Raw genomic sequence first — 14,214 nt, 5'->3', positions numbered from 1 at the left:
GACGTTTAGATGTAGAGCTTAGGGGTATGGTTTAGTGGGGACTGTTAGCGTTAGGTCAGAGGTTGGACTTTATGATCTTGAGGTCTCTCCCAACCTAGAAATTCTGTGAGATATCTGTGAGAGAGGCTGAGGACACCGGGTTTGTCAAGACTGGAGATGAGGAGCTTGAGGGGTGACCTTGTTGCTCTCTGCACCTTCCTGAGAAGGGGAAGTGGGGAGGTCTTCTCCCTGGTATTTAGTGACAGGATGCATGTCAATGGCTCAGAGCTGCGTCATGGGAGGTTCAGGCTGGACGTTAGGACAATATTCTTTATCGAGAGCATTGTCAAACACTGGGACAGGCTTCCTGGAGAGGTGGTTGATGCCCTGGGCCTGTCTGCCTTTAAGAGGCATTAGGATAATGCTCTGGATGATATGTTTTAACTTTGGTTCAGCCCCATAGTAGTCTGACAGTTGGACTTGAGGATCTTCGTAGGTCCCTTCCAACCAGAAGTACTCTATTCCACAATCCCTTCATGATGTGCACAATAACATGGACAATAACCTCTGAACAGGCTGCTGTCTTAAAAATTTCAGAGCAGAGGAAACAGCAGAGTGAATCATTCATGAGAAAACCAAGTACTAGTTTAAAAATAATCTAATTTCTGGGACTAGTGCAACAGATGCATGTAATATCCATCCTCCATGCTCCCACTTAGCTTTGTGGACAACTTAAGGCCTAGTAATGACCGTGTCTGAGAGAATCAAAATATAATGTTGTTTCAATCCTACTATCCTTCATGATTAACCAACTAGACATATCTTCACCTCTCACCTTCAGGACTCTTGAGTGTCCTTAGGTTGAAGGACATACATGAAGAAATGGGGTGAAGAGCTCAGGCGGTGTACAAGGGACTGAGGCTGCTCCTAGTTTGCTGGAGTGGGTAGGAACCCAGGAATAGCATCTCTAAGGAAAGTGGCCACAGGCACCTTGCTAAAAACTATTTTAGATAAAAGTGGTTTTCCCTAGCAAAGAAAACTCAAAATTTCACTAGCCAGAAATGCTCCACATTGCCATGAAACAGAGTATGAACCATGCACTTGTGAAAAGAAGGGTCCAGCCAGGAACTGAATGCATTTTTATTTTAGCACTCTATTTTGGAGCATGTGCGTGGGGAAGCATTTGTTTTGTGCTTATAATACCTTGTCTCCTTGCTGCGTGCTTCAAGAGAACAGCAACAACAAAAAAGAACAAATGTGTTGAGCACAAAACCCCTTCCTAGACTTTATTGTTGAGATTGAAACACAAGTGGAGAGGGCATGCAACATGTGGGCATGCACATTAGCAACAAGACTTAGGGGAAAATTCCAGCTCTATTCAAACACAGAGGAACAACAGCCCTCATAAGAAAAATCTATGTCAAGACATGGGTATATTTATAAATGCAAGAAAATACATTAGAAGTCCTACCATGCTGAAGTCAATCTCATCCTGGTCTATGACTGAAATACTGCAGCCCACAGAGAAGAGGAAAATACCACGGGAGAAGCTTTTAAAGGATGAATGCGAAATCATGAAGGGTAAGAGGCTGTGTCATTTCAGTTCTGTGCAACCCAGAGAGGGAAGCTTTGGCTGCACCTTAAATATTTAAGTTTGATAAGTCGATAGTAAAAGTATAGCTACTGATGTATTTTTTCCTTCAGGGTGTAGCACCTAGCAATAAGCACATCAGTAAGATGATTTGCCACTTCGTGTGATTCAGCGTGACGAATCATCCTTATAGGATAATATTTAGCATAATGTAAATGTGCACTCTCCCTAAAAAAAAAAGCTAGCAGAATACACCTAACTCACACCTGTAACCACAGACTGTGTAACTGGGTGGAGCCGTGAAGACATTAAACATTTTGATGCATCACCAGTGAGCACCTACGTTAGCATACTAGACTATTTAAAAGCCCTAGTCATTTTCTCCTTTTAATACTTCACGAGGGTTTTTCAAAGAACAAATGCAAAAAAGGTTGCATTCTTTTTAAAGTCATCAAGCATTCGAAATTGCCAATTCTCTCTCGTTTGCATCAAAAGATTCAATTTTCCTTAAAAGTGAGTTTATATACACACATATACTGCTAAAAATCCATTATAGAAATATTTCTTTACTGACCCAATACTAGCAGCTTGCTAAATTTCTATGTAACAACAGAACTAACCAATTTTGAAACAACTTTAACCGTTTTTGATTTGGATGCTAAGTCATCAGAAAGGTCTCTTTATCACACGAACATCTGAGTTTTAGCAAGTGTGAGCAATCAAAATTTGTGGTGAGAGAAAAGCAATAAAAAACCACCATCCATGAAGAGAGACACTCTTCCTATGAAAATGAGTATGCTGGCAATACCAATAGTTGCTGGAACACTTAAAAGGTGAAGGATACTGTTCAATTAATAGGATGAATCCTGCAATATCATTTTGAAAGACACATCTAGTAAGAAATGAGAAAAACCACTGAGAAACTACATTTCAAAAGTAGTCTTTGCACTATAAGACAACAATAAACTTCAAAGCTTTGAAGATCACATACCTTACATCAGGTATCCAGAAAGTAAGACAAAAAGACTACTGCAATTTCTAAGGAAGCACAACACACCTCCAGTTCTCCAACCCCATGACTACACTTAAAAATTTCCAAAACAAACAAACAAAAACACACCAGAAGCCTGGCCACTGGATGCTCTTATCATCCGTTTTCATTCCTGATTTCAAAATGAAATATTTTTGGTGTTCTGTGAACTGAGTTTTAATGAGTTTATACTTTCCTATGTGTCCTTTCCAAACAAGCTCCTGCAAGTCTCTAATCATAGGTCTCCCCTTCACTGTGCGGCAGGATTTACCGTGGTTTCCATTTCAAAGAGACAAGAAATGGACTTTTTCTTCAGGTCAAAGCTGAACCATGCAGGAGTTATCCTGTGGTCTTTGGTGACAGTTCTGTCTGTCCACAGCTGCAAAATAAATGGATTTGACCTCTTTAACTTCACAAACAGCAGCAGTACCCATACAAAAGTGTCTGCAATCTGACATGATCAGTCAAATGCCATGGAGATGAGGAAAAGAGGACAACTGGCTCCATGCTGATGCTGTCAAACACAGGATTCAAAATTGAGTAGACCAGAGATTGCAGTCTGACAAAAATTGAAAACTGTAATTAGAAGTGGATGCAGATCACCACTAATATTACATAGAAGCTAGGACCAAAATTCTGAAAAAATCCTGAGGATGGGACCCATTATAGCAACAGTAGGATTAAAGGAGCAAGTGGAAGAGAGAAGAGGAAACGGATGTAGGGTTTCGTGGTAGCAGAAAGGAAAACTCAATAGTAACGAATGGCAACAGGAACATGTGATGAAAACACCCCAGGAACAGAACTCAGGAAAGGAAAAGCAGGTCTACTTTATATTCTGAAATGTAAATGTTTATGTACACACACACAAATAACAACATTGCTCCAGAAAGCAAGGCAAACCAACAGACACCATTACAACAAATGAAGCGTTGTACCACAGTCATACCTATATTTATAGCCAAAGTATAAAATAAAAATTCATCAATGATAGGAAACCCTTTTTGTGACCCCTTAAAGTACACAATTACTTTTTTTCCAGATTAACAAGACACTCAGGAAGCAGAAAAACCTTCAGGTCAAACACTGCGGGAGAACGCGTTCCAACAAAAATATAAAATGCTCCGCAACACTGATGAACACAGATAAAGGCTGCAAAACTATTTATCACAAAGGAAGGAAAGGAAAACAACTTTTGCAGAAATCACCATTCCCCAAAATCCTGGAAGAGCAAACAGGACAGACAGAAGTGAAACTTGCTTTTGGTCCAAGATCCGAGACAGAAAATACTCGTTCCATCACGTCTCTAGAAACAATTAGTTGGCGTGCTTCTGAACAAGTTACTTATCATACTTTAGTATTGTAGGATCACTTGTAGCTCCCAATGAAATACAAAAAAATAAAAAGAAATGGCTGCTAGGTGACCTCAGTTACCTGTCGTTTCAGATTGTGAGTTTAGACAAAATCTTTCTGATTAGGCCATTGCCCTCAACTCTTATTGATGCTTCAAGAGTAGTCTATCCCGCATTATTCTGAGGTTACGCTTCAGAATGGTGAAAACCCACATAACAGATCAGATAAATATACAATTGTCCTCCTAGCAGTTTATTTTTCAAGCCAGTTTTGATTTTGACTCACAATTTGGACTTCTTGTGGTCAAGACATGCACAACAAGGATCATGTGGCCATGCAACTCAACAAGTCCCCAGTCACACAAAATGTTTGAAAAGCAGCAATCTTCAAAATACACCAATCCCTCCACTTAGGGGTTCCCAAAATTACATCTTAATTTCTCCCATTGTAGATGCAGTATTTGTAAGAAAAAAAAATAATTGTATCATACAAAATACAGTGATCCCTTTAATAAAACACTTTAAAAAGCCACCGACTACAAAAAAAAATAATAATCTAGACCTCCAAAAAACTGTTATAAAATACACCAACAACTGCAAAGACACACAGCAGCTGTAACTGTGTCCTGTTTCTATTCTTTGGGAAGCAAACAGGAAACATATACCCTTACCTGATTGAAAAAGCAGCCAGTCCCTGAGATTTTAATCAACCCAAAGCAACAGACATTTTCCTTCTTCTGCAGCTTCCTAGGATGCTTCCTGGGCTGCTCAGAATAGCAGCATGGAGTCCGAGCTTTTTAACAGCAGCATTGCCTTCGTTTTCCTCATTAAGTACTGCTACCTGCACTATCACTGTATTTACTTTTGGCCTAGGTGTGACGGCACAGGCAAGGCTGTGGATTCAAACAACAAAACCACTCCTCTGCCACGGGTGCTTTATTAGTGTTAGCCTCCAACTTCGCCTCAAAAACCTTCGTGCTGTTTTGAGATGAGCAGCAACTAAAGTAGATGCACCAGCCATGAAAGAAAGGCAATTATGCAAAGCTTTAGCTAACAAGGAGGAAAGACCTATAAAAACCTACCACATCACCTCCTAACCTCCACTGATTAGGATTTTGCAATTAACAGAAATCAAATCCTGCCCAGTTCTCGGGTAAAATCTCAACTCCAAAAAAACCTTTTGAAACAGTTTGGTGCTTCACGGCCTTTTCCTAATGGAGAATGGACACAGAAAGAAGGATGAAATGAAGACTAAGGAGCAAATTCCACTTGTGATGACACACACAGCACCTGATCTCACATCCTCAACACTCAGATGAGTAGGGAACAACCTACAGACTGCCCCCAGCCATTCTTTGCCCTTGTTGCCTCTGCAAAAATTGCATGCGTTTGCCAGCAGCTCCTGTCTTTCTTCCATAGAATCACAGAATCACAGAATCACAGAATTTTCTAGGTTGGAAGAGACCTCAAGGTCATCGAGTCCAACCTCCAACCTAACGCTAACAGCCCTCCACTAAACCATATCCCTAAGCTCTACATCTAAACGTCTTTTGAAGACTTCCAGGGATGGTGACTCCACCACTTCCCTGGGCAGCCTGTTCCAGTGCCATCTCACTGCTGAGATGAGGAGAGTCAGGTGCTGAAGACTCTCAGTAAAATAGTGGGGAAGAATACTTACTACCTCTTGAGGTCAAAATAGCTGAGGTGCAAAGTGACAACTTCAAAAAGGGGTACAGCTGGTAGGTCATATATCTTGCTCCCTCTTTTTATCTTCTTTAAGTTTCTGTATATCCTGTAAGAAACACCACCCCACCCCTCACGCACAGAAGCCAACGTTCAATTTCTCCAGTGTCACAAGGTGCTCTCCATCCAACCGAACTGACAACAGCACGGACAGATCACCTGCTACTTACCATGTGCATACTCAATCAGTATGACATAATTTTAACTTGGCTTTTACCCTTGTATTTGCACTAAGAGAAGAGTGCAGGGCAAGCAGATCAAAGGTAAGGTGTCATGCTTTCTTCTTCAGGCAAGAAGGCAGAAGCTCTTACCGTACCTGAGTGGAAGGAAAAGACTCACAGCTCTATCATCTTTGTAGTTCCCTGCAGTATGGTGGAAGCAAATAAGGCTCCTCCAATTAAGGTCTCATCCTCCAGCCAGTCTTTGAAGTATTCAGCAGCATCCTTTTTAACAGGACAGATTTCACATCCTTGGCTGAAGGATGGCCAAAAGCCTCCTTTTCTCTGACTCAATCACAGAACAGCCTGCGACCACTACTGCCTTGTACCCCAAGTTACAGTGGTTTAGCCAATGCTGAACACATTTTTACACTTTTTTAGGTCACCACACACACTATATTGAGTATAACAAATACAGATACCCAGGCAACCCCAAGGATCAGCAAAGAGCCAAAAGTATTGCTCAGACATGAAGAGAACATCAAAATAACGTTAAAAATATTAACAGTATCCTCACACCCCAGCTAGGGTTTATTTGCTGCCCTCCTTATTTCTGAGGGAAATTTCAGGGCAATAAATGGGATTTCTGTTTAAGAAAAAAGTTATACAGACTTCTTAAGTAGCACTTGGTTAAAGTAAGGTGCAAGGATGCCACAAATATTCCATTTTTTTGCCTCCTGAGATTGTGGAAATATTTTCCAGCAGCTCTCAGAGATTATTCTTCACTGGAATTTCTTCTCCTATACTATGAAGAAGTTTGATACAGCTTATATATAAGATGTACTCAAGTCCCTGTGTTATTTGCATGTAATTCCTTAGAGCAGAAAAAAAAAAAAAGAAGAAAGGTATCTTCCTTTTAATCTCCGTAGTTCACTAGCTAACGAAGGAAACAGCAGCTCAGCTACAAATAAATAAAAACAGGTAAGTATATGAGTCTCAACCACCAACAAGCCATGACCTAGTTGAGCTTGTTTCATGTTTTCTTCTTCAGGCAAGAAGGCAGGAGCTCTTACTGTACCTGAGTGGAAGGAAAAGACTTGCAGCTCTATCATCAGCTTGCCCAAAAAAGCAGCGTATGTCGATCTGTCTGGCACCTCCTGGCAGCTGACTAGTACTCAGCTTCAGCCAGCCCAGCTGGGACAGGTTCAGAGGCATTTAAAGGTTCACAGGTGCAGCCACGAGCAGTTGGCTGGTGAGGAGCTTGTGCAACTGCTTTTTTTTTTTTTTTTTTTTTTTTCTTTTTAGAAAGAGCTCTTCAGCTCAAGCACGATGGTATAAACCAGTAACTGAGGTTTCTCGTGTGTCATGAAACAGTGAGAAATGGATTCAGGTCTCACCTGAGCTGGCTTCCACATGGAGCATCTGCCCTGAACTTATTGCCTCCCATGGACCAGCAGAGATGAAGAGCTGGTTGAGATACTCCTGGCATGCTCCCTGATTTGGCAAACTGTAACCCAAAGCCTACTTTGTCACGTTTCCTCTGTTCTTGTATTATTGTTTTAGACCATTTTGTCTCGTCTCGCTTGCTTAGCTATGGGTACTGTGCTCTAAAAGACGCCTGCTGTCTTTGAAGTACTGATGCTGTTTGCAGGTACTGGCTGCAGTCTCTGTTTTTTCCTTTCTAAAATGGAGTCGTGCGAAGGAAATTGTTTTTACGAAACTGAAGCTATCCAAGAACGAACAAGTCCATTGTTTAGAGAGGAGACCTTTGGGCAGCAATGCAATGACGACCTGTGTTGTGGTGAGTCCACAAAGCTTGTGTGGACGGTGAGGGGTCTGGCTTTGCGTGCCTTGGGACAGGGAGAGAGGGGACAGAGCATTCTCATTGTTTAAGTGTAAACAATAATAATAATAGGCTTTTGTAATCGAGAGAAGGAAGCAATCTAATGTGGAAAACAGTTGTTATTACTCTGTTTACGACTCCCTGCTCCCCCAAAATAGGCCAGGTTACTCCGTAACACCGAAGAAGTCTAAACTGAGGTGACCTCTAACTGGGTGAATGGCTGAAAACCCATCTGATAAGATAGGTTTGGGAATGCCTTTTCTGTTTTTAAAATTACCTCATAACAGAAGCGTGCCAGGATGGAAAATACTGGATGGAGTTGCACTCTTGCAACTGTAAGAGCTTTATCCTCAAAATCCTGGACAAACTGCAGATGGTTAGGTTGTAAACGGGATCCACTGCCACGTGGCGGCTGAGGCACTGTCAGGGAGAAAGCTGATACCTGAGTCCAAACGTATTTCTAATACGTTTTGCCATGTTGCTTGAGTTGTAAGATGATTAAATCTATATTCTTATTTTTTTTTTTTTTTTCTGCCATAGGGTGCTTTGTTGTGTCTACAGATTGCTTCGTCTGTGAAACACTGCATGTCTTCATCACAAGCAACTATTATACTTCATTTGGTCCAACCAGATATCTTTTCATGAAATATTAAATTAGTACTGCTTATCATTATTCAGCACATGCATCTGGAGACTGTCACATCTTATCTGATTCAAGTAACAAATCCTGTTTGATTTTTGTAAGCAAAGTATAGCATTTAGTGGGTGGCATCCATGTCTGTGGCAGGGGGGTTGGAACTAGCTTCCAACCCATGCTGTCCTATGATCCTATGATAAAAATGTTTTGACTTCACTGACATCTGAGAATTTTGCTTCTCATCTTTGAAAATCTGTTCTAATCACATAGAAAAACACTCACAGATGACTTTTTTTTTTTTTTAAGTCACTTAGTTGTTTTTTTTTTTTTCTCCAAGTAAAGTATTCCTAAAATAACTCTAACAAATTCATGTGACAACATCTGCAAAAATTATCAATACAACTCATGGTGCAGACAAAGAACATAATTTTCAATAGCTGGAAGTTGGGAGGAAAAAAAAAAAAAGAGAAGGAACCAAGGTCAAATGCTACCAATTAAAAGAGGAAAAGTTTATGCTGAAGAAGATAGTAGAGAACACCTTTGCTTGTACCTGAAGTCCTTACTCAATCTTTGACAGCCATAGGGGTAGATATTATGGAGATAGATATCAAAACATTACCTGTGCACCACGTACACAATCCAGTTAAAATGTATGAATACGCGCTACTGGAATCCTAGAGGCTTATATGACAAAAGCTAGAGATTTTGACAGTGAGTTGAAGGAGAACTGTATAGTTTTGGACTCCCAGGAAGGATGTGTTTTGAGTTTCTGGTGTGAAAACCTCGCACCAGACTTGTATGTCTGGTAGTATTGGAAAGGCAAAACGCCTCTGTAGTAGGATAGATGCAATGTCTTGAAATCTTGTTTCACATGCTAGCTCTCTTTAAGCACAAGACAATTGGCTTTCTGATTGCTCTCCATTTTATCATACAAACCTTTTGAGTCCATCAAAGATGGTATGAATTAGATAATTGACTAAAATAAGCATGTTTGGCTAAAATAGAAACAATGGTCATGAAAGTTGAGAATTTAAAGAGCAATTCTCCTACGCAAACTCACTGCTTAAAACAATTTGCTTATGTTTCATGAAAGCTTATGACTTTCACCTAAAAGAAGAAAAGGATGGAAATATAGATCATATCTTTCCTTCGAATAAAAGCCTGAAAAGCAATTAACTCCTTCCCCAGAAGCGAAGGGACACATTTGAACAAGTTCTTCAAGTAGCCTCTGATGTATGTCACATATTCTGTAGGCTTCTAAAGTGATTTCTCAGAGAAATCAAACAAAAGATAAATTCATTTAGAGAATTACTCATGACTAATACGACTAAGAAACTATGTTAATACCATCCATCTGAAATTCTAATTTTCAGAATAGAGCCCCGTACAAGTTAGATTACTGCAGCATGATTCACAAACCACAAGGGCTGTTGTAGTCCATGACAGCTCTAAGATAAATTATCACCGGAATTGTACCTATTACAATTTTTGAAGTATATTCCCAGCTACCTACTCACACCTGAAATTATAGGATCATTCATGAATATAACTTCTTTCTAGCTGCCCCACAACTCCTAAGTGGTTGTTAATTGGACAAAACTCCTTACTTAAAACAACGTCAAGCTACTCCTGCTTTAACGGATTGATGTTTTTGTGTCCTCTACTTCATAATTTCTAAAATTGATTAGAAACTTTGAAATTAGAAACAAATGCAAGTCTGATGAAAATAACAAGATTGGACTGAGATTTACTGCATGCTGACAACATTGCAAGTGGAAAAATGTGAGATTTATCCACCCGGGGATAAAAAGAGGTAAGAAGAAGTTCCTACAGAAGATTCCTGTAGGCTCCTTCATTCTTCAAAGCTCCCATTCGCTCTTCAGCCTCTCTCCAAAAGGAAAGAATTAACCTATCCAACAGCCCTGTCACTCAGTGAAATGGTGTGCGACTCTCATTCTCAACCAAAGACTGCTGACAGATACTGAAGAAGAGTAAGTAAATGGGAAAACTAACATTATCAGTAGGCTTTGTCCATTAATTTTAGAAAAAAACACCGACCGACAAGATTCGGGAAGGTTTCATGCCAAACTCAAGTCAAAGTGCAAGAAACAGAAGTTGTATGTGAGGTCGCATTAACCGCTGACTAAAATAGAATCAGTGGGATTTTTTTCAAAGATCACTGAACAAGAAACGAAACACAAAAGTTGTGTTGATCTTCACTTCCTGCTTTGGGAGAAGACATAGTGTTTCTGAAATCGAAAAAAAAAAAAAAAGGATTACTTCAAATCAGGAAGTGCTGGAAATCTTACAGTAAACCTTGATCCTTTTAACTTAGCTTGGTTTACCATGAGACCACATATGTTCAGACTTTCCAGGTTAGATTCACCTTTGAAGTTAATTTGATGATCATGTGGGATTTTGCTAAGCACTAGAAGTATACACAGTAAAAGGAAGTTATACAGACCATCTTATTAAGCATGACTTTACTCTAGCTAAACAGTTTGCAACAACACATGAGATTGCAAATGTCTTGAAAGAACAATGAAGAAGATAAAGGGAATAAATAAAATTACATCCTGGCTCCAGGACTGGTTCTGCCCAGAGAGTAAACATCTTATTGTTGACAATTCTCCATCCAGAAAAGCAAAAGCATGCTGTAAAAATAGGAAGTCGCTTTTGTTCCAAATTATTGAAGTGTCTCTGCATATTCACCAGGGAAACAGTAAGTAATTTTTTTCCACTATTGCATTATTTTTGCAAATCTCCTTTCCTCATAAAGATATAAGCTTTTCAGCAGCCATGAAAGTGGTGAAAGTGTAACTTTCTCCTAACTCATCCCGTATATAAAATCCCGTATATAAAATACCATATATGCTCTAATTAAATGGGCATTTAAAACAGCACTAATGTTCAGCAATACATTTTTCCCCATTTCAAGAGTTGCACGCACAGTCAGATTTTGTTTTCTGAGGATTCGTTTTACATGAATTGACTCCCTGAATATCACACAACAGCTCTTAGAAAAGGTCTTCTTGTAAGAGACTCTTACAAGAGCTTAAATCCTAGGAAACAGGGACAAGGAGAAAACCATAGGCAGAGGTTTAGGAGGTCCAAGGGGCAAGGGTACAATCTTGAGGAGTTCAGAGTCAGTGGATCAGCTGGAAGAGGAGTCTATCAGCAAGTTCTTGTATTGTCCCTAATGGCATGTGCATACGTGTGTGTGCATGTGTGTCTTTCACACTTTTTTGCTTACATCCCTAAATGCAATACCAAAATTAAAAGAAAAATTGGAAAGTTAAAAAGGGAGAGCTGATGCAGCTACCACAGAATTTATATTCCTTAAGCAGGAAGGAAAGCTTTCCAAAGAAATTACAACTTTTTTTATCTTTTCTACAAGTTTACAAGACACTTTCTTAGAGTATTTCATTAATTTATAGGACAAAAATTGCCATGTATAAATAGCATATGACCTACTAACACAATGACTATTTTGCATCATTTTTTCTTGGTGGATTCATCACCAGGAGGAATGTGGACTACATCAGTGTCCCAAAGCCTACATATTCCTTCATCATTATATGCACAATTAGAAAAGTACAATCTATTAGCCTACAAATCGAGTAAGGCACCAAGAATTTTAAAATATTAACTTTTATAACATCATAATTTATAATATTATACTTTTTTTGTTATTTAAAAAAGAATTCAAATAGCTTTTTCACACAAGGAACAGGAAACAATAAGATTCAGAGATCTTACATGGGATTATTCTCTAGAAATTGGCTGATAACGTCATCCAGTCTAAATCTTTGTACTTACTATTACAGCATGCATCTTACTGTGATTGTAAATTCCACCCCTTGAACCATGCATTTCCTTATAAAGATTTTAAATTAAGAAAAAACTGAAATTCAAAAATGCAAGAAAAAAGATAAAAAATGAGGCTGGGGTCCCTCAGTTTTATGGGACAAGTCAATACAGACACCCGAGTGGAGGAAGATAAACATTTTACCAATGTTGCTGAATTGGTATGTCTGAAACTACAACAATCTCTTTATCTGAAAACATACATTGAGCTGATTCCGGCAGCATAAACTGCCCTACAAAAGTTTGAGATGACTTCTGAGGGAAGAAGCAGATCTCTTTTGATGGACATACTGCTTGGGAACTTTTCTGACTTTGGAAGGATGTCAGCTGTGACAATGTTTTTGCTGATGTGCTGACTTTTCACTGGGTAATTTGGCTGAGCCCAATAAATCATTTCACTCAAGAATTCCACAGAAATTAAATGGTAACAAGTTTTGGGGGGTGCTATTTGAGAGGACAGAGTTCTACAAGAAGTTTACATGAAAATTGAGATCATAAATTAAATTGGACTTGCTTTGGAAAAGGGGATTTAAAATTTAAGCACTAAAAAACTTTACCAACAATGTGGACAAAATTCATTTTCAGGAATTAACGATCTAGCAAAATTTATACTGGTAACTCTTGAAATGCATATGCTTTTCTGGCACATACAAAACACGTAGTTCAAGATGCTTCCAAGAACACAGATCCCAGTCACACACCTTACACACACCTCTGACTTGGCAGGCTGCACAGCCTGTTGACATTTAGAAGATCTAGGTGATTTTATAAAGTTAACCCAACTTACCCTGTGCCACATAATCCAACCAGGAACACCATTCGGAGAAAAAATAATAGCTCCTCATTTCTGCTAGAGAAATTCCTCTCTGATTCATCACAAGAGAAGAGCGTCAGAGAAGTAAAGTGTCCACCTTCCTCTTCTTCTGCTCAGAGCAAACCACCCCCAGAAAGTAAGAGCTTTCATATTAACTGAACTTTGTTCTATACATGCAGCAGGTGGCCCAAGATGACTTTACAAATATATTTTCCTCCAGTAGCGCCATTGCCCCTGTAATTACCTCTTTAATTATAGTGCTCTCCTCTTATGTCCCCACCCCGACTATTTGCAGACTGCTGGTATACCCAGTGTCTGATACAGTATATCCAGGCTGTAGGCTCAAGCCCTAAGCATATTTTCACTCATGTTAGGCTTGAAGAAGGCAAAGCAAAACTGTCTTTCAGTACGACATTCATAACACCATCTGGAAAGAGTTGTATTGAATTGCTTCCTAGTTTTAATATTTCTGTACACCTTATCACTTCTCCTCTGGGTTCACTCAAGTCTCTTCTCCAGCTGTTTGCTGGACAAAGTACAAGGGCATTTCCAGCAGGTAATGGAAGATTCAAACATGTGAACTCCGCATCTCAAATAAATCCTTTTTCCACACATTTACCCAGCCAGCAAATGAAGGTGTGAACACAGCAACAGCAAACACAGCCTTACAAACCTGGGCCTATCTGGCATGGGGACTAACAGTAATAAAGCTGTAGTGGCAGACTTTAACACTGACCCGAAATCTCAGTGTTTACACAGGTTCCAGGCACGCTTTGGCTGTGTTGAAGCCTTCAGGTACCAAAGTATGCCTGCCCCCCACTCTACTCATATATTGTCTGGCATATCTTCAGCATGACATTTCCAGCTTCTGTGCTTTATGCTATCCTGCCTGTAAACTACACACCACATGCTCTTCCCACACCAGGAAGACCAACATCCAACAGAAATATTCATATGACTCTAGAAAGTGCTAAACCACACATCTCCATCCCCTCAGCTGACACAGAAGACGCAAGAATGTTCTTCCCCTAGACTCCTCTTTGTGATTTGTGGTGGATTAACTGGGTTTTCTCTGACTCTTTAACTACACAAGTCTATCAGTATTAGAAACTTGGGTTATGGCACTGCCTCGCTGCACCTTGTCACAGAACATCTTTGGAGTGGATTGGAAGGATCCCGGGACACGGGGACCTCGTCTCTTCT

General features: G+C 39.7%; 1 protein-coding gene across 8 annotated transcripts in view; it reads right to left on the bottom strand.

The window, feature by feature from the left end:
* Positions 1 to 14,214, bottom strand: part of MCF2L (MCF.2 cell line derived transforming sequence like) — a 155,027-nt gene that overhangs the window by 83,700 nt on the left and 57,113 nt on the right. The gene's annotated exons all lie outside the window — the stretch shown is intronic.

The sequence above is a fragment of the Aythya marila genome (genome assembly GCF_965140915.1).
Source record: "Aythya marila genome assembly, chromosome: 1".
In the NCBI taxonomy this organism is placed as follows: domain Eukaryota; kingdom Metazoa; phylum Chordata; class Aves; order Anseriformes; family Anatidae; genus Aythya; species Aythya marila.
The sequence above is the reverse complement of the archived record's forward strand: the minus strand, read 5'-3'. Positions and strand labels throughout refer to the sequence as shown.